General features: G+C 43.1%; 1 protein-coding gene across 5 annotated transcripts in view; it reads right to left on the bottom strand.

Annotated features, from left to right (window-relative positions):
* LOC121281860 (muscleblind-like protein 3) overlaps nucleotides 1-25,764 on the bottom strand; it is a 185,715-nt gene that overhangs the window by 118,375 nt on the left and 41,576 nt on the right. The window lies entirely within an intron of this gene.

Here is a 25,764-nt window from a genome sequence, read left to right on the forward strand (position 1 = left end):
GTACAATAGAACACATAGGTGTTAAAATTAAAGTTGGTGATATTATCTAAACGAATGTGCTAATTAAGAATGGATGGTAGGGCACTCAAGGTATAGCTCTAGTGGGGTTTTTTTTTATATAATGGAAATAGGTGGGAAAAGGAAAATCTTTATAATTTATTGGGAAAAAAAAAGGGAAGGGGGAAACAGAAAGGGGGTGGGGATGGGGGAGGGAGCTTACGACCTAAAGTTGTTGAATTCAATATTCAGTCCGGAAGGCTGTAAAGTCCCTAGTCGGAAGATGAGGTGTTGTTCCTCCAGTTTGCGTTGGGCTTCACTGGAACAATGCAGCAAGCCAAGGACAGACATGTGGGCAAGAGAGCAGGGTGGAGTGTTGAAATGGCAAGCGACAGGGAGGTTTGGGTCATTCTTGCGGACAGACCGCAGGTGTTCTGCAAAGCGGTCGCCCAGTTTACGTTTGGTCTCTCCAATGTAGAGGAGACCACATTGGGAGCAACGAATGCAGTAGACTAAGTTGGGGGAAATGCAAGTGAAATGCTGCTTCACTTGAAAGGAGTGTTTGGGTCCTTGGACGGTGAGGAGAGAGGAAGTGAAGGGGCAGGTGTTGCATCTTTTGCGTGGGCATGGGGTGGTGCCATAGGAGGGGGTTGAGGAGTAGGGGGTGATGGAGGAGTGGACCAGGGTGTCCCGGAGGGAGCGATCCCTACGGAATGCCGATAAGGGGGGTGAAGGGAAGATGTGTTTGGTGGTGGCATCATGCTGGAGTTGGCGGAAATGGCGGAGGATGATCCTTTGAATGCGGAGGCTGGTGGGGTTATATTACCAGCTTATATTTCAACTCTTTCTTGGACTCGAACGCAAGTTCTGTTGAAGGGTCATGAGGACTCGAAACGTCAACTCTTTTCTTCTCCGCCGATGCTGCCAGACCTGCTGAGTTTTTCCAGGTAATTCTGTTTTTGTTTTGGATTTCCAGCATCTGCAGTTTTTTTGTTTTTATAAAAGTATCAATAGTTCATTGACTGTACCCAGTTGATGACTTAGTAAAACAGCCAGGAGAGGAATTTGGCACAAGTTTATGGCGAGTTTGAATGATAACATCAGCAACAATAATTATTAACCTCAGATAATAGGGAAAGAATTTTATTTCACTAATTTGACATAGTATAGCATATGTTATTGTAAGATGTGCCACAGAATATACGGTTATAAAATATGGTGTTGTCTACATTAGAACAAATAACATAGTATGCACAATATAAAACATACTAGTGTGCACAGATATAAAATCTACAACAGCACACTATTAATAAGCATATTGCAGAATGCATTATAAAATATAGCATAGAAACACTGTATAAAAAATAGAATATATATATTATTCTTAAATCCAAACATAGGAAATTATTATCACTGTATACCAACCATCAGGAACAGGGATAATGCTCCAGTATTTCACAGTATAGATTATCAGGAACAGGGATAATGCTCCAGTGTTTCACAGTACAGATTATCAGGGACAGGGATAATGCTCCAGTATTTCACAGTACAGATTATCAGGAACAGGGATTTTCCATTGTTTATGCTAATATTATGCTGAGTCAGCAAAAGCTCAGGGACTTTTAAACATGAGATTTCTGCAATCTTTCACAGTGGGTCAATATTCAATTTGCTGGATCAGGACCTGGCCCTAAAAGTGGCCATGGTTTCCAGTCAAAATTGCAAGACGCCATTGATTCGAGAAGGCTATTTAAATTATGCACATTTTTTTAGGCACACAGGCACTAATAGTCAGGTCTGAAAAGTATTTTCATATATAACAGTATTTAATTCAATAAGAAACTGACTAGGATACACTAATTAAATGAGGAAAGGATTCAGTATAATTATTTAAAGTCAATTTTAGTCATCTAAAAATCAGGTTATTCACAAGTGGAGGACTGGGCACTCTTATTAAAATTGCTTACAAATATATGCATGCACAAACGAGGAGCAGGAGTAGACCATTTAGCCTCTCAACCTGCTCTGCCATTCAATAAGATCATGGATGATCTGACTGTGGCTCACTTCCAATTTCCCTCTTACCCCCATACCCTTTGAGTCAATTAAGAATCTATCTAATAGCCTTAAAAATATTCAATGCCCATGCTTCCGCCATTCTTTGGGGACGAGAGTTCTACAGACTCAACACTTTCTGAGAGAAAAAATTTCTCCTCACTCCATCTTAAATGGGAGACCCCTTATTTTTAAACTTCCTTCCCTAGTTCTAATCTCACCCACAAGGGAAAGAATCCTTTCAACATCCACCCTGTCCAGTCCCCTCAGGATCTATATGTTTTCATAAGATCACCTCTCATTCTTCTAAACTCCAATGGATACAGGCCCAACCTGTCCAATCTTTCCTCATAGGGTAACCCCCTCATCCCAGAAATCAATCGAGTAAACCTACTCTGAACTGTTTCCAAGGCAATTATGTCCTTTCTTAAATAAGGAGACCAAAACTATACATAGTACTCTAAATGTGGCCTTACCAAGGCCCTGTATAACTATATAAAAAAAAATTCCCTACTTTTATATTCCATTACCTTTGCAATAAATACCAAGCGATGGGCTGTGCGCCGCCATTTTACGTGCGTATGACAATTAAGGCCCGCCCAGCAGGATGTGCACCCGGAAGCGCTGAGTGATCCCTGTGCAGGTGGGGGGGAGTAGGCTGAGTCCGGGCCTACTCAGATGCACGTGAAAAAGCGCAGAAATCTCCCTGAGGCACAAAGCTGTAACAGTGTCACATGAGCAGGGATATGTCTATGAATTTTTTGAAAAATTTTATTAAAGTTTAAAAACCCTCATGAAACCTCATCCCGTCCATGGACGAGGCTTCATGATGAACGCAAAGACCACCTGGGCTCTTCGACTGCCCAACAACCTCAAGATTGGACGGGCAGCTCAGTTAATTATTTCAATTGGAATTTAAATGGCCTTAATAGGCCTTTGACAGTTCGGCGGGCGCGCAGCCAACTTCGGTGTGCGCTGCCAATCCCAAGATCTGAATGATGCGAGGTGAGGTCAGGACACATGGCCGACGTCACAGAGCGTCATTTTATGCATCGGTGAGCGGACCCTGGCAGCACCCAATCTGGGCATCAGTGAGCAGGTTATTGATTCAGCCCCAACATTCCACTTACCGTCCTAATATCTTGCTGTAACTGCATATTAATTTTTTGGGATCCCTGTACCAAAACACCCTGATCCTTCTGTACCACAGAGTCTGTAATCTCTCCCCATTTAAATACGATGCCTTTTATTCCTCCTGCTAAAGTGGATAATTTCATATTTTCCCACATTATACTCCATCTGCCAATTTTCTGCCCACTCACTTGACCTATCTATATCCCTTTGCAGGCTCCTTATTTCATCTTCACAACATGAGCCCTGACAACATTCTGGCAATAGTACTGAAGACTTGTGCTCCAGAACTTGCCATGCCCATAGCCAAGCTGTTCCAGTACAGCCACAACACTGGCATCTACCCGGCTATGTGGAAAATTGCCCAGGTATGTCCTGTACGCAAAAAGCAGGACAAATCCAACCCGGCCAATTACCGCCCCATCTGTCTACTCCAGATCATCAGTAAAGTGATGGAAAGGGTCATCAACAGTGCTACCAAGCAGCACTTGCTTAGCAATAACCTGCTCACTGATGCCCAGATTGGGTGCTGCCAGGGCCACTCAGCTCCTGACCTCGTTATAGCCTCGATTCAAACATGGACAAAAGAGCTGAACTCCCGAGGTGTGGAGAGAGTAACTGCCCTTGACATGAAGGCAACATTTCACCTAGTGTGGCATAAAGAAGCCCTAGCAAAATTGGAGTCAACGGGAATCAGGGGGCAAACAGTCTGCTGGCTGGAGTCATACCTAGCACAAAGGAAGATGGTTGTTGGAAGTCAGTCACCTCAGCTCCAGGACATCACTGCAGGAGTTCCTCAGAGTAGTGTCCGAGGCCCAACCATCTTCAGCTGCTTCAACAATGACCTTCCTTCCATCATAGGGTCAGAAGTGGGGATTTTTGCTTATGATTGCACAATGTTCAGCACCACTCAGCACTCCTTAGATACAGAAGCAGTCCATGTCCAAATGCAGCAAGACCTGGGCAATAACCAGGCTTGAGCTGACAAGTGGCGAGTAACATTTGCATCACACAAGTATCAGGCAATGACCATCTCCAACAAGAGAGAATCTAACCATCTCGCCTTGATACTACCATCACTGAATCCCCCACTATCAACATCCTGTGGGTTACCATTGACCAGAAACTGAACTGGACTAGCCATATAAATACTGTGGCTACAAAAACAGGTCAGAAGCTAGGGATCCTGCGACAAGTAACTTGCCTCCTGACTCCCCAAAGCTTGTCCACCATCAACAAGGCACAAGTCAGGAATGTGATGGAATATCCCTCACTTACCTGGATGAGTGCAGCTGCTACAACACTGAAGAAACTGGACACCGTCCAGGACAAAGCAGTTTGCTTGATTGGCACCACAACCACAAACATTCGCACCCTCCACCATCAACACACAGTAGCAGCAGTGTGTACCATCTACAAGACGCAGGAACACACCAAGGCTCCTTAGGCAGCACCTTCCAAACACACAACCACTACCACCTAGAAGGACAAGGACAGAAGATAGATGGGAACACCACCACCTGGAAGTTCCCCTCCAAATCACACACCATCTTAACTTGGAAGTATATCGCTGTTCCTTCACTGTCGCTGGGTCAAAATCCTGTAACTCCCTTCCTAACAGTACTGTGGGTGTACCTACACCACATGGACTGCAGCGATTCAAGGAGGTAGCTCACCATCACCTTCTGAAGGGCAACTAGGGATGGGTAATAAATGCCAGTGACACCCCCATTCGTGAATAAATTTTAAAAAAACTTTCCTACCTATCTTTCTGTCATCAGCAAATTTAGCAACCATACATTCAGTCCCTTCATCTAAGTCATTGATATAAATTGTAAATAGTTGAGGCCCCAGCACTGGTCGCTGTGGCATTCTACTTGTTGCTTCATGCAAATCCGAAAATGATCCATTTATGCCTACTTTCTGTTTCCTGTTAGCTAGCCAATCCTCTATCCATGCTAATATGTTACCCTCCACACCATGAACTCTTATTTTGTGTAGTAGCCTTGATATGGCACCTTGTCAAAAGCCTTCTGGAAAAAGAAGTACACCACATCCACAGGTTCCCCTTTATTTACGTTGGTTGTTACTTCCTCAAAGAACTCTAATAAAGTAGTCAAAAATGATTTCCTTTCACAAGACAATGTTGATCCTGCCTGATTGCACTGAGATTTTCTAAGTGATCCACTATAACCTCCTTAATAATAGATTCCAGCCTTTCCCTTCTGACAGATGTTAAGCTAACTGGCCTGTTGTTTCCTGATTTCTGACTCCCACCTATCTTGAATAGATTTGATATTTTCCAATCTTGTGGGACCTTTTCAGAATCTATGGAATTTTGGAAAATTTAAATCAATGCATCTACTATCTCAGCAGCTACTTCTTTCAAGAAATAAAATTTAAGAAATATAGAAAATAGGAGTAGGTCATTGAGCCCTTCGAGCTTGCTCCACCATCCAGTATGATCGTGGCTGATCCTTTATGTCAACACCATACCCTAGGATGAAGTTCATCAGGACCAGGGGACTTGTCAGCTTTTAGTTCTAATTGTTTTCTCAGTACTCTTTCCCTGGTATTGTAATTGTTTTAAGTTCCTCCCTCCCTTTCACCTCTTGATGCACACTTATTTCTGGGATGTTATTTGTTTCTTCTGCAATGAAGACAGATGCAAAATATCTGTTCAATTCATCCAGCATTTCCTTATTTTCCATTATTAATTTCCCAGATTCACTTTACTTACTATTTTTAAATACCTGTTAGATTAATTAATTAACAGAGCTATCCCTCCACCTTTTCCTAGCTTCCTGTCCTTCTGAGATGTCATGTACCCTTGAATATTCAGGTCCTAGCCTTTGTATTCTAGCAGCCATATCTCTGTAATGGCTACCAGACCATACATATTTATTTGCAGCTGCCAATTCATCTGTTTTGTTTTAAATGATACATGCATTCAGATATGGTGTTTTTAACTCTGCCTTTACCATTTTTGCAATCTCTAGCCTTATCTGCTGATGCACTTTTAAGTTTGTATGATCTGTCCTACTCTGACTATCACTTCTCTTATTGTTAATTTGCTCTTTTGCCTTGAATTCCTCCCCTCCCACTGTAAGTTTCTTTCTAACCCAAAGCAGATGTCCCGAAGCCTTGCACCAGCCAGGCAACACAGCCTTCTGAAATCTTGCTCTTGGCTACAGAGAACTGGATTCATCCCAATGACTATACTTTCCCTTACTAACACTACATTCCTATTAACTCTCCTTGCTAGAATGGCCTCCTGTACCATAGTGTCATGGTTGGTTCTCTCATCCACTCTGCAGCTTACACTTTCATCCATACAAGCTGCAAGCACCTCAAACCTATTGGACAATTGTAAAGGATGAGGCTACTCTATTTTTACCTTCTGGGTCCCCATACCTGTCTCATTCACAGTTACACCCTCCTGTCCCTGATGGCTGACCAAATCAGATGACACTATCCTAAGGGGCGTGACTGCCTCCTGGCACAAAGTGTCCAGATAACTTTTCCCCACCCTAATGCACCACAGTATCTGCAGCTCAGCCTCCAGCTCAATACCTCTGAGCCAAAGCTCCTCAAGCTGCAGACCCTTACTCAAACATGGTTGACCTTGATCACACCGATGTCCAGGAAAACCCACATTCTGCAGTTGCAACACATCACCTGCCTTGCCATCTTTATTATGTTAATTTATTTTTACAAATTAATTTATAATTACTAAATACTGCTGCTGCCAATAACTTTTACTACTGCTAGAAAACCTTACTACAAATAATAAAACCTTACAATTACTAACAAATTGTTTTGAAGATAAACGTGCCTTTTGCTGACAAACTCATTTTCAGCTTTGTCTGTAAAATAGCTCCAGGATCCCACTCTTAAATACATCAAGGAATATTTTGAAATGGAAGGAAAGAAAAGGAAATTATTATACTCTTATTGGGCTGCCTGATTGAGCTAGTACATGGAAGATTCAGAATTTGTAATTATGCAAATGAATTGTAGGAGAAACTTAAAAGTGTAATCTAGCCAGCAAAATTTCAAAAGCTTTTCTGGCGCAATATTCAATATTCTAAAATTGTGGTACAGGAGACCACTCAAGCACTACCCTGCAGTGCTTCACAAAGCAGTTCTGTAAAACGTTTACAAAGAAACGAACAAAGGGCATAATGCTCACCTTTAGGTCCAAATATCAGAAAATGGCTCTTTACTCGCAGGTTCCTCCTTTTATAAAACTGATTTGAATCAAACAGCTATTATAAAAAATCACTAGGTTGTGCGCTGGAACTAACCACAGTTTTTCAGGAGCCCTTCCTTTGCAGGATTTGAAGCACGAAGCTCGGAAATGGGAACTAGCGTGAGCTTCTATAATTTTTGAAAATTAAAATTGTACGATTGGACAGTTTATTCATTGCTGCTTTGTAACTCTTTTGTTTCCTTCTGCAGACACTCCTCAATATTGGATGGCATATAAAGGACATGCGGAATCTGCCAACATTCCAGATCTCTGCTGTGACCTCAGATGGGGGTCAGAAGCTCCTTTGAGAGAGAGGGATACATAGAAGAGAGGTTTCTTGGGACTGGCCTGATATATTTCTGAACACAGGACCAAGATTCTAAACTCAACAGCAGGAACATGGTTTTATTTCCAATGAGGCAAGTGAAAAAAAGCACATCCTGAATCAGATAGAAGAAATTAATACAAAAGCAAAAAAAACACTGCAGATGCTGGAAGCCTGAAATAAAAAGAGAAAATGGTGAAAATATTCAGGAGGTTTGGCAGCCTCTGTGGAGAGAGAAACAGAGTTGATGGGCAGAATTTTGCCCTTGGCATGTGGGATCAGTGGGGGCGGTCAGGAAGTGGACCACCGTCCACAATCGACAGCGCATCGCAAATTCAAACTGGCGGGCCAATTAATTAAGGCCCGCCCAGCATGATACACGAATGGCAGTGCTGAATGCTACCTGTGCAGGCAGGGTGAGGAGGGTGAGAGCAGGCCTAGCGTGAACTTCACACATGTGCGCAAGAGAGTGCTGAATAGGAGCTGACTCAGGGAGATGAAGAAGATATTGAAAAAATTAATAAACAACAGAAAAATGTAATAAAGCAGTCCCCTCATGTGACTCTGTCACACGAGCAGGGACATGTTTGTAATTAAAAAATAAAGTTTGCATTTTATTTGTATTTGCTTTTGGAAACCTCATCCCTCCCGTGGATGAAGTTTCCAAAAAAATGCAAAGGCCTCTTGGCCTATTCGCCAACCATTTGGTTGGACAGGCTGTGAAAAATTAATGACAACTGATAACTTAATGGCCTTAATAGGCCTTTTAATTGTCGGCAGGCACACTGCCGGCTCCGGCGCGCATCCACTGACCAAACTATCGTGCGACTGAGCGTTGATGTCGGCACACTCGGCCGATGTCATCGCGCATCATGTCACGCTCGGTCGGGTTAGGCGCACACCTGCCTGCCGAGCTAAACATTCTGGCAATGATTCAGGTCAATAACCAGGTTCTGATGAAAAATCATCGATCCAAAACGTTGGCCTGGATTTTCATTGAGTCAGGAGCCCTTTAAAAACAATGAACAGATCCGATTTTAGGATTTCCACCTTGATTCCCATTTCCAGCTATTTTTGCCGGCACAGGATACGGGCAGCTATTCTACATGCAGAATACCCTTTTGGCTCCATTGCGGAAGTGGGCCATTCAAACCCCACAGAATTTTCTGCTCGTCAGACAGGCAGGGGCCCAACACAAACGAGCGTAACATGATGCGGGATGACATCGGGCTAGCGTCCCGACATCATTGTGCACTCATGCAGTATTTCGGTCAGCGCATGCTTGCGGGAGTTGGCAGCACACCCGCCAACAATTAACAGGCCTATTAAGGCCATTAAAAATCTAATTAAATCTTATGGTTGGCGGGCTGGCGAAAAGACCAGGTGGCCTTTGCATTTTTTGCAAAAACCTCATCCACAAGTAGGATGAGGCTTCACAGAATCACCGAATCACACAGTGCAGAAAAGGCCTTTCAGCCCATCAAGTCTGCACCGACACGTGAGAAACACCTGACCTACCTACCTAATCCCATTTGCCAGCACTTGGCCCATAGCCTTGAATGTTATGACATGCCAAGTGTTCAGTATGAAATCGCAGTCGCGGCCTGATTGTTGGTGGTGGTCAGCTTCCCAACTGCTCCTGCCCACCCCCTGCTAAGCCCGCCCGAAGAGGGCAAAATCCTGGCCAATGTCCCAGTAAATGGAGCTGGGTATTCTAGTCTGTTAGCCTGTCTGTTTTGATCTGTCATTAAAAAAAAATTTAAAATTTTCAAACTAATTTCTAATATGTCCGTGCTCATGTGACAATCACATGAGGGGGTATGTTTTTTAACATTTTAAAATTCCTTATTTTTAATTTTTTAAATCTCAGCTCCTTGAGGCAGCTCTGTGCCTGCATGTACCTGCATGCATGTGCAAAGATCCCCTCCTCCTCCCCCCGCAGACAGGCAGCGCTGAGCACTACAGTGCGCGTTTCACACTGGGTGTGCCTTAACTGGTCCGCCAGCATGAAATCCCAGTCACGGCCCGATCGCGGGTGGTGGTCAGCTTCCCAACAGCTCCTGCTTACCCTTTGCCGAGCCCGCCCAATGAGGGAAAAGTCCTGGTCAATGTCCCAGTAAATGGAGGTGGGCATTGTAGTCTGTTAGCCTGACCATCCAACTGCCTCCACTGCAGTCTTGAGCCTGTGTCCAGAGGCAGTGGTCAGACTCCATCCTGGCCCCCAAGTACCAAGTGGGGAACCAAAAAGAAGATACCTGCTGATGGAATCTTTTTATTGAAGGGAAATGAAATACAAAAAACATTTGTTATTTAGTTTCAATAGTTAGATGGCATATTGTAAGTAGTATGTCTTTTCATGACATTGAGTGATCACAAGGCTCTGTCCTGAAAATGTAAACTGACCCTTACATTGATCAGTATAGTGTAAGTGTTGAGATGCATTAGAGTATTTTATCCATGAGTTAATTAATATTCAAAACAGAAGAAAGCACTGCTTGGGAACTCTAGTGTAATGAACTAAAGTGACAGTCCTTTAAGATTGAAAAAACTGGCCTGCAGCTTTCACTTAGAGAAAAAAATTTACCTGTTCCTGGACTGCTATGATTGACAGGCCATCCGCTGTAACTTAGAAAAAAGCCATAGCCATCTGTTTTTACAGTTGCTGTAGCCTCCATTGTTCTTATTTGGAGGGGTTTATTTTGACAGTTGCGGTCATTATGTATGCTTGGTTGTGTCTCAAAAGCTAAGTAACAACATAACTCAATGGGGGACTATGTAGATAGTTTGTATCTCAATGGCAGTTGTAAGAGGTTATTAAAGGATTATCTGCTTTGAATGTGGTTACTAAATAGAAGTTTGTTTCTTTTTATAACAGATTTCAAATAATCAATTGTAGCGTTCTGGTGACTGTGCCAAGCATACTGGATCAGACTTCCTAATTACAGCCAATCATTACAAAAAAAGGTGTACTGCAGGCTGCATTTGAGGGGTTTTAACCTTTTTTGGATGGGTTCTTTAAATTAATCTTTTTTTCAATATCACGTGTGTTTGAGTGAGAACTCTATTAGTTTGTAAGAAGTTTTTTTTCATGTCCTTGTCAAAGACATGGCTCCTGAGGTCTGCCCATAGTAGATGCTGGGTGAGTGGTTATGGAGGATATGACAGGGCTTGCAGGTTGGGTGGAGGAGGTGGGGCAGTGAGGGTTTAGGAGCCTAGCATTCATCATTACAATCGAGCCAATGAGCCAGTAATTGGAGGTGGGGATTCTAGCCTGCTGACTAACCATCCGACTGCAGCCATTGCTGCCTCAAGCCTGCCTCTGGAGGCAGCGGGCAGGCTTCATCCTGGCCCCACCTCCCTGGAATAAAAATATGTTGGGGGTTGGGGTGGGGGGAGTGTGCTTTTTAAAGGAGATGGGTCTGCCAAGTATGGAAGTTTCCCGACTCGACTTTCCCTCCTCTGTGTAAATCTGGCCCGTTAACTCTGTTCCTTTCTCCACAGATGCTGCCAATCCTGCTAAGTATTTCCAACATCATCTGTTTTTATTTCAGAAGAGATTAATATTGTTGCTAATTTCAAATTATAAATAATACCGATCATTTTATCATAACATAGAATCTTGGCGTGGGAGATGTTAACTTAAACTGAACCTACCTAGTGGGAAACTAATGTGACTGGAGCAACTACCTTTTTTACCCATTTTAAACAGCATCTAAGATTGGACAAGGTGCATAAAATACAGTGCCCAGTCCTATCATATCAGTTTCCTGCTGGGTGCATTAAGTTAAAATTATCCCCTTAGAATTTACATCAGGGAAGGAGGCCATTCAGCCCTTTGTGTCTGTGCTGGTGCTAGCTTTTGATCAGCAGTTGTCTATTCTAATTCCCATTTCCTTCCTCTTTCCTATATACTATTTCATATTTGTCAAATACTTACCTAATATCCTTTTAAATTACATTGTTGTCTCAGCCATTCATGGTAATATATTCAAAGTGCTAATAACCCTCTGTGTAGAAATAACCTCACTACCCCTCTTCTGGTGTTCATTCAGAGCCTGTGCTCCATTGTTACCAACCACTGCAAGCAAATTTTCACTAATTAGCCTCTCAAAACTTTTTCTTATTTTGCAAACCTCTAGAATATTTCTTCTTAACCTTCTTTGCTCCAGTGCAGTCAAGCTTCTCTTCCTGGTTATAATATTTCATTTCTGGGATCATTCCAGTGAATCACAAGCCCTAAGTAGTGTCTTGTGAGATGCCACAGGCTTCTTTACTCATTTGATGAAGTCTAAAAGGTCTCCTGTTATTATGTTTACATTAACACAATATGCCGACAGTATCTCTGTCTTTCAGGCAAGATGGTAAACAGAATCTCAGTTTGCCCTCTCAGTTGAGTGTAATAGGTCCCACACTAGAGTTTTGAAGAAAGAGCAGGGGAGATTTCCCCGATGACCTGTCCAATATTTTTCTCTCATACAACATCACTAAAACAGATTGTCTGCTCACCTAACCCACTGCCATTTGTGGAAGCTTGCTGTGGGCAAATTGACTGTCGCTAAGTTGGTAAGTCACCAGGCCTGGATGGCATACATCCAAGGAAAGTAACATTTGATAGATATGCTGTGGGAGGTAGGGAGGTGTGTGATCACCAAACAATCGCAGTAGCTTCAGTAAAAGGAAATTGCGAATACTGACCATAAGCTTCCAATCCTCCTTAGGTACAGAGGTAGTGCCAGGGGACTGGAGGATTGCAAATGTTAAACTCTTGTTCAAAAAAAGCAACTACAGACGTCTCAATTTAATCTCATGGTGGGAAAACATTTAGAAATGATAATTTCGGACAAAATTAAGGGTTGCTTGGACAAATATGGGGGAGAATTTTCCCCCTGTTGGGGGGATTGTGCGGGGGCGGGTGGGAGCGGACGCAAACCCAATTGATGCCCCTGATCAGATTTGTGCCATAATTTTATGTGGTGATGTCAGGAGGCACACCCAACGTCAGCCCACATCATTTTACGCCTCGGCGAGCGGGCCCCGCCCCCGCTCACCGAGCCGAAAATTCTGGTCATGGATTAATTAAGATGAGCCAGGGACAATCATGTTTATTTTGATGAGGTAATAGGGAAGGTTAATGAGGATAATGCAGTGGAAATGGTATATATGCGCTTCCAAATATGTCACATAATAGGTTGAAGCCCATGGAATAAAATGGACGGTGACAACATGGATACAGAGTTAGCTGAGTGACAAGAAACAGAGAATAGTGGTAAACAGTTGTTTTTTTGGACTGGAGGAAGGCATGTAGTGTGATGATAGTGGTGTTCAAAATCATGAGAGGTCTGGACAGAGTAGATAGGGTGAAATTATTCCCATTTGCAAAAGGGTTGAGAACCAGGGGACACCAATATAACAGGTGATTGTCAAAAGGACCAAAAGTGACATGAGAAAAATCTTTTTTACACAATGAGCAGATAGGATCTGGAATACACTGCCTGAGAGGATGGTGGAGGCAGATTCAATCGTGTCTTTCATTGGCACAGGCTACGGGGCAAGTGTGGGCAGAATGGGACTAGCTAAATTGTTCTCAGAGAGCCGGCAGAAACTCAATAGACCAAATGGCCTCCTTCTCTGCTCTCACAATACAATAGTGAAAGGGTACGACATTGGCTGTGAAGCAATTTGGGATGACCTGAGGTTATCAAAGACACTAGAGAAATGCAAATAAAGGCAAATATGGTTTGTCACTCGAAAACTGGCCCTTATCAGTTTTTACCACATAAACTCTATAATGTGGGCAAAGTTTCAAAGTCAGAAGAGGGAGAATGAACAAATAGGTTAGATATAACTCATGCACATAGGAGGTGGTAGATATGGAATGGGCAGTCCAGGGAGGCAGTGTTGCAGCTGATAGTATCTGCAAATTCAACAGCAGAGTTGGTTAAGTACCTGGAAGAACATTTGATAGATATGTTGTGGGAGAAAGGGAGGTGTGTGATCACCAAACAATCGCAGTAACTTCAGTAAAAGGAAATTCCAATTACACAACTATCTGGGCAGCACCATCCACCTAACAGAACATGGGCAGAAAGTGCATGGTCACACCATTATCTCCTATGTTCCCCTCCAGGTCACACACCATTCTGATCTGGACATATACTGCTGATCCCTTATTGTCAATGGGTCAAAATGCCGGAACTCAAAACCTGACAACACTGAGCATATTCAGAAGATGGACTACAGCACTTCAAGTAAAAGTCCCACTGCCACCTTCTCAAGGGCAACTACAGATGAGCAATAACTGCTGGCATTGCCTGTGATGTGAACATCCTACTAATGAAGAGAAAACATCTGGACTTCTGCCAAAGTATAGCAGTCAATGCAGAGCGTTTCTCATAATATATTTTTTAGACATTTTGGTCTCCAGGCTGGGGCCAGGCTCTGCGCTGGGGCCTGGCTCCGTGCTGGGGCGCGGCTCCGTGCTGGGGCCTGGCTTTGTGCTGGGGCCTGGCTCCGCGCTGGGGCGTGGCTCCATGCTGGGGCGCAGCTCCGTGCTGGGGCCTGGCTCTGCGCTGGGGTGCGGCTCCGTGCTGGGGCGCGGCTCCGTGCTGGGGCCTGGTTCCGTGCTGGAATATGGCTGGCCTTTAACAATTTACCCAATGATTGTCTATCATTTGCAACCTTGGCAGTAATTAGGGTGAAATCATAGTTGGGTTTATCCTGTCCTCACCTGACATCCTCACATCTTCCAACAGCAATCACTGGACTGTGAGTGACAACAGAACCACTTGTTGAGTTTCTCTAGCACAGACTAACCTTCACACCCCATTATCAGCTTGTCTCCGTTTAGATAACTGAGCAGAGACTAGGGGATTTAACCCAGGGTCTTGCTGTTCTGTTGTCCTCAGCAGTGCATTGAAAATGTACATCTCTTTACTGAACTATCACAGATCTTCAGATAGAAATTCAATAAAGTTCTGACACAACAAAAGAAAATGCACACACACATTCACAAATTTGCACATACACACTTACAGACACACGCTCACATACACACACATTCATACATTCACATACACATGCATGTTCACATACGCTCGTGGTCATTTACACATTCTTACTCCTTTTTATATACCTTTAACACTTCAAACTGCGACTCCTGAAAATTGATGCATGCTCTCAAACTGTCAGATAAGCACTGAGCAAATTTTCTGCGATGTTGCTTATGTGCAGCCTGCAACATATGTGTGATGTTTAGTGTCCACAATGGAGCTATGTTTTCAGACTGCTCCACCAGTCTCTGGGGAAGCTGTCTCAATGTGCAGGTCCAGATAATTATCTCCTGAGGTTAATTTGAGGGCAGTTGTAGCTGCTTGTAACTCTCAAGCTCAGGGTGGAGGAGGCCAATATAAAATGGATGGTTTCTTTTCCCTACTTTGAAATAATTATGTATTTTATCTACATTTACAAACCAACATGCCTAGTTAACTACGCCTTGGCTAAGGGCTGGTGCAACTTACAGCAAACACCACATTACTGTTGATCATTCCCCGTAGCGAGCAATTAGCAAGAAAATAAGAAACAGGTTCCTGCAGACCTATCCTTTGTCGAATTAACTTATTTAGAATCACAGATGCTGAATGCACTGCATTGTGTTGTCAGGTGTGGCTCACTGGGTAGCAGTCTCATCTCTAAGCTAGAAGGTCATAGGTTCAGGTCTCACTCCAGGGACTTGAGCCCATAGCCTTGCCTGACTGTCCAGCACAATACTGAAGGTATGCTGCACTACCAGATGGGTTATCTCTCAGATAAGATGTTAAACTGGGACTGTACATCTACCTGTCTCAAGTGGGTATGAAAGATCCAGAACAGAGTTCCTCTTCCTGGTGTCCTAGCTGCTATTTTTCCCATAACCAACACTATCAAAAAGAGATTAAGTGGCCATCTTCTCAATGCTCTTGTGGGATCTTTCTATATGCAAGGGAACAGTTGTGTAATGATATGTTACTGGAGCAATAATAGAGCAAATTAGTTAAAATAGCATGATGGCAGTTTAAAAATTTAAATTCAGTTAAAACACAAATCTTGGAATTTAAAAACATTGGAATCAGTAAAATGGCGATGCGGAGCTGATCGTGGGCTGTGATCAGCTCCGCGCCCACTCCGGCCAGCCCGCCCGCCATAAGAAAAATCCTGGCCTGTAGTTCAGGATGAAGGCCCGACCACCACCTTTTGCAGGGCAAATGTGAAGAGCAATTAATGCCCACATGCAAAGAATCAATAACTAAATCAAAATATTAGCTGGCATGTTTGCACACATAATAACAGTGACTGACTGCACTTTGTCTTGTAATTTGTATGGACTGATTTGAGATATTTCTCAGGGATATGACAAGGTCCTTTAACACAAGACCTTCTTTTACATACAGCATATGGAGGAAATGAAGAAATTGAACAGTTAGTTCTGCTTTAATTACCTGAGCTTCTGCCAGTTATTATATATAAGACAGCCAAGTTGAAAGGGACTTCTCAATTACTATTTGCTCAAATCCCACCAATGGCAAGGTGTGAAACTGAATTTGATAAATCTGGCTTAGATCAGGAAATGATGCCAGATTGTCATAAAAAATCCAACTAGTTCAACAACGACTTTCAGGGGAAGGAACTTGCCACCCTGATACCTAGTCAGAACAACATGTGACTCTAGCTCCACACAATGTGGCTTTCATCTTAACGTCCTTTGGGGTGACTAAGAATGGGCAATATTCTGCTATTACCACCCACAACAAGAATTAATAAAACCATGAGACAGGTCCACAGAGTACAAGTCAAATGCTCTTGAGGGCTGAATCAGTCACATTCCATTGTTTTTACTTCCTGGAATTCTCTAGGTTTCAATTGAGTATTTTGGCCAACCCCTCCTGCAATTCTGTCTATTTGTATTTTTAGAATTAGTGGTCACCGTGGACTGATTAAGTTAAATTCCATCTTTATGTCACATGATTTATAGAATTGCATTCTGCAATTCCATTCATTTTACCTTAAAATCAACAGATCAATGAGTTTACGAATATCAGAGACAGGAGGAGGCCATTCAGCCCATTGAGCCTGTTCCATCTTCCATTTGATCATGGCTGATCAAAACTTCAACCCCATTCACATGCCTTTGCTTCATATTCCCTGCTACCTTCCCCAGCAAAAATCCAACTGTCCCACCATCCACAACCATTCAGGGAGAAAGTTTCAGATTTCTACTACACTCTGTGTGAAGAAGTGCTTCCTGATTTCCCTGTTATCATCACTGTGGGTCTTAGTTGGGAGTGTTCATGATTTTGACTTACAGATAATGCTGGAGGCAAGGCTGTTGTCAAACTCTTCCTTTTATAGAAATTATACTATGTACAAACAGATTCAGCATGAGCCTCTACATAGGACTATCTCGCACCATGGTCTTTTGTCCTGTGACCTTATGTCACTGATGATGTAGATGACATATTTAACATTAACCCTTTATATGACAATTTCAATCCTAAATGATCCAGCTCTAAATTTAAGATTGTGTACCATTGTTTTTTGATTGCCTCACTAAAGGAAATAGGGGGCAGCATTTTCCAGATATATAAGCTTTTCAGCTAACTAGCGCCATTTCAGGTCCCAACCTTGTTTACAGCAGCAGTGTGCCCTCCGGTTCAATAGTCCAGAAGGTGCCCAATTAAGAACCCACATCTGGGATCACTGTCCAATTAGGGATGGCGTGCCACATGGGGAGGCGGGCAGCTTGATTCTGCAGGGCTCATTGTGAAGGCAATCGGCAGCCTTTACTGGGTCCGCAGGGGGAGTGCTGTGAAGGGGAATGCAGCAGGAGCAGGAGGGGATGCAATGGAGGCACAATCAGTCTGACGGGAACAGCTGGCAAAGCATCACTCCCAGCTCTATTGGAGAAATCAGGCTCCAAGAGTTCCTCGCACAATGGCAAGCCTCTGCCAGAGGATCATATCAGCCTTGCCATGTTTTGCCGTGAAAGTTTAGGAAACCTTGAACTCTCACTCCACTCCAACTTCTAACTGTGCAGCCACCTCCTCTGAGTCGTGGAGGTACTAGCATAGCGTGATATCCAGGCAATGCTGAGAAAATTGCAATGTTGGTGAAAGATTGCATTGAATTGCCTAATTATCTGCTCAGCTGGCATCCTGCCACTGCCAGACAGGTTGCCGATATTGGACTTAGCCAACCCCTGGGAAAAACAGCCGGAGGCAGGAACACATCGGCAAGCAGCCTGATGCTTCTTTCTCTAATTTTGTTTGCCTAGCCGGCCTACAAATGCCTGGTTAAAAAGTCCTCCAGTGCCTCTGTATCTAGACTATCGAACTATATCTTATGAAAGATTACATCTGATCAACCCTCTTAATCTTCTAAACTCTAGGGGAACACAAGCCAGCTTTATGCTACCTGTCCTTAAAATTTAACCTTTTTAGCGTTGATATCATTCTGGTGAATCTGAGCTGCATCCTTTCCTAACAGCATTGTGGGTGTACCTACACTACGTGGACTGCAGCAATTTGAGAAAGCACCTCACCACCACCTTCTCAAGGGCAATTAAGGATGAGCAACAAGTGCTGGCCTTGTCAGCGACAATCACATGTTATAAAAGAATAAAAGAAGATCTCCTCCAATGCCAATATATCTTTCCTGAGGTGTGGTGCCCAGAACTGAACACAGTATCCCAAATAGGATCAGGCAGTCTAAAGAGCTTCACATTACTAGTAAGTGTTTTAACAGCTTGGCAGTGCCTCACAAGTTGAGCTGTTTACTTGGTGTTGACGCCAATATAAGATAATGGAGTTGTTTTAATACTGGACATGACTATGCGGCCCATTTCATCTATAAAAAACACTTGGTGCTGATTGGCATGTGAGAAATGTCGGCCAGACAAAGTGAACAAAAATGATATGAGTGAGCTAGAGGATCAGAAAACACTGAGCTATACCTCAATAAAGCACAAGGAAAGTGGACTGGTGAAGAAAGACATGTCAACTATCACTTGGCAGGTTGAGAGATGGAGGGCATGGAATAGTAAGGCCTGCCTTAAACTGCACATAACAGGGCCAGCAGGACCACTAATATACACAAATAACTGAAGAAATGCAGGCCAGAAATTTTCCCTCGTCAGATGGGCTCGACGGAAGTGGGTGGTCGGGAAGCCAATTGCCGCCTGCGATCGGCTCCGCTCCGTGATTTCACACGGGTGGGCCAATGAAGGCCCGCCCTTCGTGGATTGCAAGCAGCAGCTCTCAGCGCAACCTGTGCGGGAGTGGGGAGGAGATGAGACATGTTTTTAATTTCAAAATAAAGTTTTTATTTAATTTGTATTATCTTTAGGAAACCTCATCCTGCTTGGGCATACGGTTTCCTTCAAAATGTAAAGGCCGCTTGGCCTTTTCGCCTGCCCACCAACCATTACGGGCAGTGTAGATTTCAAGTTAATTACCTTGTTAATGGCCTTAATAAGACTTTCGATTATCAGCAGGCGCGCAGCTGACTCCAGCGCGCACCCACTGAATGAAATATCACACGAGTGCGCGATGACGTCATCACCCATCATATTACGCTCGGGTGTGTCAGGCCCGTGCCAGCACGCCATACATAAAATTCTGGCAGTATTGTTGAAAGCTTCTTCTGTCACAATAGATTGTGCTCTCATGGGGACTGTGTGAATTGAGGTCTACCAGGAGTGAGCTACCAGTGTAAAAAATTAGCCACACCCACCAAGGTGCCACCAATATTATTACAGGTCCTGCTGCATCTGTGCTCCAACAACATCCAAGAAGCTCAACACCATCCAGGACAAAGCAACCTCCTTGATCAGCATCCCATCCATTAACTCCCTCCATCACTCACGCACAGAGTCAGCAGTGTGTAGATGCAGTGCAGCAATTCACCAAGTCTCCTTTGACAGTACCTTTCAAACCCTCAACCTCCATCACCTAGAAGGACAAGGGCATCAGATAGATGGGAACACCAACACTGCAAGTTCCCCTCCAAGCCACACACAATCCTGACTTCGAAATATATCGCCGTTCCTTCACTGTCGCTGTGTCAACATCCTGGAACTCGCTTCCTAACAGCACTGTGGGTGTACCTACACCACATGGACTGCAGCAGTTCAAGAAGGCAGCTCATCACCACCTTCTCAAGGAATGGGCAATAAATACTGGCCTAGCCAGTGACACCCACATCCCATAAAAAAATGTTAAAAAAGAACATGGATCTTCACGTGATCTGGATCAATAGAGAGGTGGCTGCAGAGATCTCTTTCATCAGCTGCAAGAACATCTGTTAAAACCTTGAAGCAAGGGGCTGACATAACCAGTGACAGTGAGGGTCAGCTGTGGCCTAAAGCACGGCTTTGTCTTTTTGCAGGTATGCTGCAATGTCGACCTCTCAGGAAGCCAGGGAATGACACTGAGGGCCATCTTCCTCACAACCATCTCATGTGGCATTAACTTGCCTTCAGAAACAAGCAAACAGAGGATTGGGAGATTGTTGCATAGCGACACACTCTGTACATCAAGTTTCTTTCTGAAAAATATGTTTTGGGATAGATTAATTCGAGGCAAGACAAGTGGTGGGTATCGTGTGCTTAGGAGGAACATGTGACTTTGAACCTGTGGTCCAAAACATTCCATTACTGAGGAGTTTCCTCACCTCATATCTGGGTGTGGTGCAGACAAACTGATGGATTGATTAGCCAACAATTCTATTATTATTGTATTATTCAACTACCAGGAATGGTAGAAGGCAAACAGAGGGTCATGAGGACTCGAAACGTCAACTCTTTTCTTCTCCGCCGATGCTGCCAGACCTGCTGAGTTTTTCCAGGTAATTCTGTTTTTGTTTTGGATTTCCAGCATCCGCAGTTTTTTTGTTTTTATAAAAGTGAACATTGGTCTATTTTCATCTAGCATTTCTTATGTTCTCTTAGGAACCTTGGGTTTCCTTTCTCTTAATTTTTCCCAGCACTTTTTAATCCCCTCCTTACCTTCTCCACAGTCTTGTTACTAATAGGTTAGGCAGCCTCCTGAACATTTCAAAAGCTTTTAGAATTTTTGTCTCCCTAAACTAGATGCTCCCCTTTAAGCACTTCCTTCCCTATCACCACTAGTTTGAACACTCCACCTGTCCAAATCTGTAGCTGAAGCCATCCCAATGCACTTGACTCTAATATAACAACAGGTGGGCCAAGGTTGTGCCAGGATCCATCTAAGTGGCATCCAAATCTGAACCTATGTCAAAGTCAAGTTCAAACAAATTTCTTGCCTGATTTTTTTTTCCAACCATGAACTACAAAGACAGAAGCTGAGCTATTGGACAAATAGGTCATTTTCAAAATGTGTAGCAGACTTCACTGCAATGCAGTGTTCAATGGCAGCTTCCAGTTCATCCCACACAACAAACAATGTGCAAGCAGTGTTTGACAGACTGCAAGGCAAATAATCTAGAATTCCTAAGCGTTTTCCATATTCCAACCGTATTTTAAATGTAGAAAGTAGAAATGCAAAGTGTAGATAAGAGGACACTATCAAAGCAATATAAATCATTTACTGACCTTCATTTTATCGATGAATTGGTTAAGGTGTAAAATTGCTATGTTCTTACTCGATTGGTCACGCTGCCTGCTTTGCCGCTTTAAGTGCATTTACCGCAGATTTATGTAGATTCTATCTTTTGACTACTTAAAAATGTTAGATACATTTAAAGGTGAAATGTATTTGAGGGTTTAATTGTTTGAAATCATGTGCATTATCAATGAGCTACAACAACACTCAGGAAGTTCAACACCGCCCAGGAAAATGTATCCCACTTGATTGACACCTTACACAAACTTAAACATCCATTCACTCCCTCCACTACCAATACACAGTGGCCGCAGTGTGTACAATCTACAAAAGGCCCTGCAGCAATTCGTCAAGCCTCTTTGACTGCACCTTCCAGTCCTGCGACCTCTACCACCTAGAAGGACAAGGCCAGCAGGCCCATGGGAACACCACCACCTGCAAGTTCCCCTCCAAGCCACATATCATCCTGATGTGGAAATATATTGCCGTTCCTTCAGTGTTGCTGGATCAAAATCCTGGAACTTCCTCCCTCACAGCACTGTGGGTGTCTACACCACATGAACTGTAGCAGTTCAAGAAGGCAGCTCACTGCCACCTTATCAAGGGCAATTAGGATGGAAAATTAATGCTGGTATTATGAGTGAAGTCCACACGCCCAGAATAAATATATTTTTAAAATTTGTTGCGATGTCAGACCTTTGGCCTTTACACAACTGTTGTAAGTTGGGACCCACCTACATTTCCATTCCAAGCTACATCAGTTGGCACCGACCATCAAAATACCTGGCACAAACAACCCATTTCCATTTGTCTAAAATTCATCAACAGCTATAGTGGTCTTCACTCCGTCCCTAGTGGAAATGCTAGGTTTGGATTGCAATTCCATCATTTAATCATCAACCAATAACTTGAAGCCAGTTCCTCCTCAACTATAGCTACAAGTCTGAATTGGTAAGAGAAAATGTCATTAAAAAACCCCACAATATGCTTTGACCGTGTGCTACAGTCCATGTGGAACAAGCGCCTACTTGTTGACATTTGAATCCTTCAAGATAAGCTATTAGCAACATCTCAACTATACATCAATATACAGAAGTCAAACTATTGTGTGACACTGTACAAATATTCATATGCAGTTCATCCAGAAGAACATGGTCCTTTAAAAGCACTTTCTCATTCACAAATTTTACAGACATAAATTGGGGCACATTCAAGTCAGCAACAACAACAACAACTTGCAAAGTTAAAGCAACTTAAACAAAGAAAAACATCCCAAAGTGCTTTGCAGGAACATAGTCAAATATAAAAATAACCTGCTACTGAGCCAAATAAGGAGGCACTAGGACAGATAGCCAAAACCTTGGTCAAAGAGATAGGTTTTGAGGAGCATCTTAAAGGGGGAAAGAAGTGGAGAGGTTTAGGGGGAGAATTACAGAGCTGAGGTCTTAGATGGTCGAAGGAAATGGAAGGTGCACAAGAGGCCAAGATTGGAGGAATACAGAAATCTCAGAGAGCTGCAGGTCTGTAGCAGGTTACAAAGATAGGATGGATGAGGTCATGAACTCAAGGATGAGAATTTTAAATTGCCGGCGTTGTCAGACAAGGGATCCAATGCAGGTCAGTGAACATAAGGGTGATGGGTGAACAGGACTTGGTGTGAGTTAGGTATAAGTCGCAGAGTTTTGGATGAGCTCAAATTAATTGAGGGGGGGATGATGGTGGACTGGCGCAGAGAGCATTGAAATTGTTGAGTCTAGTGGTAACAAAAGCATGGGTGAGAGTTTAAGCTTCAGATGGGCTGAGGAGGGACAGAGATGGGTGACGTTTATGGAAGTGGAAGTAGGTTGTCTTGGTGATGGAGAGATATATGGTCAGAAGCTCAACTCGGGGTCAAATGAGGCAGCAAGGTTACGAACAGTCTGCTTCAGTTTCCGATAGCAGCCAGGGAGATGAATGAAGTTGATAGTTAGGGATTGGAGTTTGTGATGGACGTCAAAGGAATAGCTTTAGACCTCTCAATGTTTAGCTGGGGATAATTTCTCCTGGATGTCAGAAAAGCTGTGTGGCAACACAGGAACATTGAAGGGATCAAGAGGTGGTGAGGTAGAGCTGGGTGTTGTCAGCATATGTGGAATTCTACATGTTTTCAGATAATGTTGCCCTTGGGCAGCATGTAGATAAGAAACAGGAAAGGATCAAGGAACTCCAGTAGGAATAGGGTGGGAGTGGAAAGTGAGTCCATTCCAGCCTATTCTCTGGCTACGACTGGATAGATAAGAATAGAACCAAGCATAGGAAACAAAGGAGAGCCTAAAGTGGATAAAGATAGTCTGGTGAACTGTATCAAAGGCTGCAGATAGGTTGGCAAGAATGAGGAGGGATGATTTTCCATAATAACAGTCACACAGGATGCCATTTGTGATTATAATAAGGACTATTTCATTTCTGTGATAGGATTGGAAACCTGATTTGGAGAGATTCAAACATGGGAAAGGTGGTAACACTGAGTAATACGAAAGGTAAAAAGGAAACAGTCGTCTTAAGAAAAAGGACAAAGCAAGACAAAAAGAACTGACAAAATCAATGATTAATGAGGAAAGAGGAAGTCGAATTAAGTTGAAGCTTTCAAAGTGAAGACTTTTGACCTTCATGCTCCCACATCATTCCAAGCAGCATTTGGTTCTGTGTTGTTTTAATCCAACATGACAGTATAACATTTCTCAAACTTAACATATTTTCTCCCATGCCAACTGTCCATAATGTTCTTTAAAAAGTGTATTGTCTTTGTGAAAACTCAGTGTTAAATCCTTTCTTTGGGCCTAAAGATAACCCCTCTTTAGTTTGAGAACATTACATGTTGGGATGTAAGAAGATGGAAGCTGTGTCCTTTGAGCTATTTGTGATAAGAAACCCATTTTAAAAAACACTGTTATGTGGAACTGAACTGGTTGTTGTGGTGTGACTGGCCTTTGTGCAGTAGCCAGAAGAGAAAAGGGGTTCCTCCCTGCGTCAGAGGGAAAGGACGTGAGGGGCCATTTTACAAGCTGGAACTTGTTAACCACAAAAAGAGATAGTGCAGAAGGGACTGTCTGGAGGCATTCAAGGTAAGTGGCAAGACAGAGAAAGTTAACTTGCAGTAACAGGAGCAGATTAGGGTGGTCAGCCCCTCTAATCTGCTCGCAGTTCAATTAGATCATGGCCGATCTGCATCCCATTGACGACTTTTGCTTTATATCCCTCCATTTACCATGTCATTATCTCATTGCTGTTTCTGGGATTTTACTGTGTGTAAATTGGCTGCCAAATTTCCTGCATTGCAACAGTAATTACATTAAAAAAAACACTTCATTGGCTGTAAAGCGCTTTGAGGTCATGAAACACGCTGCTGAAATGCAACTTTTTTCTTTATTTTTCTGACTGAACAAAAATGTATCATTTCAGTATTGAAAGCTCCAACTGTCTCAGCATCCATAGCCTTTTGGGGAAGAATGTTCCAGAGTGGAAATCCACTCCCCTTCCTATGTGCTTCCTAAGTGGATTCCCCCATCAGAGGAAATAGTTTCTCTCCATCCATCCTACTGAATCCTTTTATCATTTGAAGTAACTAAATTGGATCCACCCCCCGGCCCCCCCCACCCGTCAACCATCTAAACTCAAGGGAATGCAAACCATGCTTAAGAAATGGGCTCTCAAAATCCAACCTTTTAATTCCCAGTATTATTCTGCTGGTGCATGCTCTCTAAGGTCAATCTAGCCTTCCTGAACTGTGGTGACCAGAACTAGATGCAGTACTTCAGCTGGGGTCTGACCAATGTTCCAAACAAATGATGTATCACTTTCTCACTCCAGTGCCCTTGAATTAAGGCCAATATTCCAAAGCAAATCTAATATACTAAAGCAGCAATATAAGGAAAGGCGCAGGTTCAGGGTTGTTAAGGGAAAATTTAGGGCAGGCATCTTTGCACAGAGGGTAATTAGCAATTGAACTACATTGCCAGAAAGGGTGGTGGAGACCTGAACAAGCTACACACTCTAATGGGCCGGTGGCAGAATTGGTGTTTGGGAAGTATGATATTCAATAGACCTTATTCTGACCTCATCCAATGATTCTGTGAAGATAGAGCCCCTTTAAGACGGATCCTTTGACTTCTTCAAAGGTCTTTAGGTCAGCTATTAAACTCAACTGGCGCAAAATATGCAACAACTCTAAATGTAAATATTTGGCATTCAAAAACGTTTTTTTTCCATGCTTCAAACTCACTCCCCCAGTATGCACCCACTAGCCTCCCACCTCCCATTTTGTATTTGGCCAGCATTGAGGAAGGGTAAAACAACAAACTGAAACACATTGGAGCCAAAATCAGCCTTAACAACACTCCATCTTTTTGAAA

Source organism: Carcharodon carcharias, chromosome 9 (assembly GCF_017639515.1).
Source record: "Carcharodon carcharias isolate sCarCar2 chromosome 9, sCarCar2.pri, whole genome shotgun sequence".
Lineage (NCBI taxonomy): Eukaryota > Metazoa > Chordata > Chondrichthyes > Lamniformes > Lamnidae > Carcharodon > Carcharodon carcharias.